This window comes from Glycine soja, chromosome 1 (genome assembly GCF_004193775.1).
Source record: "Glycine soja cultivar W05 chromosome 1, ASM419377v2, whole genome shotgun sequence".
In the NCBI taxonomy this organism is placed as follows: Eukaryota; Viridiplantae; Streptophyta; class Magnoliopsida; order Fabales; family Fabaceae; genus Glycine; species Glycine soja.
The window spans coordinates 12,971,046-12,974,363 of record NC_041002.1 but is presented as its reverse complement, the minus strand read 5'-3'; positions in this window follow the sequence as shown (position 1 = coordinate 12,974,363).

Sequence of the window (3,318 nt, the reverse complement as noted above, 5' to 3'; positions counted from 1 at the left end):
GAACTGATCCACAAGAGGTGTGCCCTCTCTTGTTCTCAATCAAACCCAAGTAGATGTACCCTCTACTTGTACCACAAAAGATGTACCCTCCAATGTGTTAAGACAAAGATCTCAGGCGGTTAAACCTTTGATACTTTGTGAATGGGGATACAAAAGAATTCTTAGGCGGTTAGTCCTTTGAACACTTTTGTATAAGGGAATGGGAAGAATCAAAAGAATTCTCAGACTGTGTCGTTTTGAATTCTTTGACAAGGGAGAAGGGAGACACAAAAGAATTCAGGCAGTTAGTCATTTGTTCTTTTGGAAAAGGGAGAAGAGAGACACAAAAAGAATTCAGGCGGTTAGTCCTTGGCGAATTCTTTTTGGCAAAGGGAGAAGAGAATGAAAAGATGAATAGCACAAGTTTTCAAGGTTTAGAAAACCAGAAAACTTTGGAAAGCTTTTGGCACAAAGAAGAAGAATAAGTTCAAAGAGATTCAGGGCTTGTAAAAGATTGATTGAATAAGTGTATTAAAAAGATGGATTGAATGAATGAATAATACAAAACAAAGCCTTGCTTTTATAGACTCTTCATGTCTGGTCAAGAGGATCATTTTGAAGAGTTATAACTTTTAGAAAAACTTAAAACCAATTTGAAAAAGTCAAAATCCTTTTAAAGAGTTACATCTTTTGATTTATTCAGAAACAATCACTGGTAATCGATTACCAAATCAGTGTAATCGATTACACAAGGCTTTTATGTGAAAGGATGTGACTCTTCACATTTGAATTTGAATTTCAACGTTCAAAGGCACTGATAATCGATTACCAAAACATTGTGATCAATTACAGCTTTTTGAAATTAATTGGAACGTTGTAAATTCAGTTTGAAAAATTTTTCAAATCCATTTTGCTACTGGTAATCGATTACAACAATCTGGTAATCGATTACCAGAAAGTAAAAACTCTTTGGTAAACATGTTTTGAGAAAAACCATGTGCTACTCAAGTTTTGAGAAAACCTTTTCATACTTATCTTGATTAGGCCTTCTCTTGATTCTTGAATCTTGATTCTTGATTCTTGAATTCAACTTTCCTCTTGAATCTTGAAGTGTTCTTGATTCTATCTTGAATATCTTGAACTCATTCTTTGATTGACCTTTGAGCTTTTTGTCATCACCTTTGTCATCATCTTTTGTTATCATCTTTGTTATCATCAAAACATCTTTGAATCACTCTTGATTCACCATGAAGCTTTGCTTCTACAATCTCCCCCTTTTTGATGATGACAACTTCTGAAATCAAGAAACATACACACACACTTTTTCCTAGTCGATCACTCACATAAATTTCCATTCTCCCCCTTTGTTTTTGGATTTATGCTTATCTTAAGTTGATTACTCATGTGAGTTCTTGATTTAATCCCTATTTCTCTCCCCCTTTGGCATCAACAAAAAGCCAAAGTGCGTAACAAGTATGAAACATACATATACTACTAATCATTCACAAGACAATCATGGAAGAATATAAACCAATCATGAAGCAAGAAACATGAATAGATCAAATATATATATAAAAACCACATAAATGACATACACAAGAATAGAAAAACAATCAAACAAGATATCTTAACCATTCATCAATCTTATAAAGATAATACTTCATAGAATGTCATATAATCCAGAAAGTCATTCATAATAACCAAATAAAAGTGCATACCTCTAGTCATATATCATTAAAGTAATTAAGTTTAAAACACATAATCGATTACCAGAGAGTAAAAACTCTTTGGTAAACATGTTTTGTGAAAAACCATGTGCTACTCAAGTTTTTGAGAAAACCTGTTCATACTTATCTTGATTAGGCCTTCTCTTGATTCTTGAATCTTGATCTCTTGAATCTTGATTCTTGATTCTTGAATTCAACTTTCTTCTTGAATCTTGAAATGTTCTTGATTCTATCTTGAATATCTTGAACTCATTCTTTGATTGACCTTTGAGTTTTTTGTCATCACCTTTGTCATCACCTTTTGTTATCATCTTTGTTATCATCAAAACATCTTTGAATCACTCTTGATTCACCATGAAGCTTTGCTTCTTTAGAAAATAATTAAGTTAGCACAAAGTCAATAATGTATGGAGAAATAAGTTGTAAATTGAATTATAAAGTAATGCATTAAAGTTAAAACACATGGAATAAGTATATATCGTACTTTAGGCTTACACAGTTACAAAGGATAGTTCTCCCATAAACCCTTCTCATGATCAGTACGATTTGCATATACATTATCTTGTGGTTCTTCATCATTAATCAAAGACATGTCTTTCGTGAAAGGTGGTATGTCACTGACATCAACTGTTGAACTGTCAATATGGTGATCGATAGAAATAGTTCTACCTTGCAAAACCATTGACTATCTACCGTCGTTGGGATCTTCTACATAAAACACCTGTGGAGCTTGCGCTGCCATAATGAATGGGTCGTCCTTGTAACCTACCTTTTGAAGGTCTACTAAGGTGAATCCCATTTTGTCTTGACGTACACCTGTATTTCCATTCACCCACTAACACTTGAATAGAGGTACTCTAAATTCACCGTAATCAAGCTCCCGGATTTCTTCAATTACAACATTGAAAGCCATGTGCGCTTGAATCAGATTGTTATCTGAAGCACTAGAAAAGTGATCCGATTGACCATCAAAAGTGACCCCACTATTTTGAACACTGCTTCTAGCATCCTGCGACTTTGTGTAGAAAGAATAATGATTGATATCATATCCCTTCCAAGTAGGAACATTGAAATTTGGACCCACAACTAGCAATCTTAATATGTTTGAAGCCTTGTCATCTGCAAAAATTATTTGTCTAAACCACTGGATGAAAGTTCTGTTATGCTCTTGCAACAACCTCATCATGTTCATTTTTGGGTGGATACCGATCACATGTTGTTTGTGAGCATGTATGTATGGGATGACCTCTACTGTGTTCTGTAAAATGTATAGATTCGTTAGTGATAGTTGTTGCCGATCCATGGTTACAACATTGAATCCTCGAGTGCCCCGACCTTCAGTGGACAAGTCATGTCGACTCTGAGGAACTCCCACTGGTGTAGCTATGTTTATATATTCTGAACAAAATTCAATAGCTTCCTCAACAATGTATCTTTCAATAATACTAGCCTCTGGTTGATATCGATTTTTTGTATATCCTTTCAACACCTTCATGTAACATTCAACATGATACATCCAATGTAAAAACACCAACCCACACAACCGAATCTCCCGTACAAGATGAACAATTAAGTGAACCATGATGTCAAAAAACCATGAGGGAAAATACAT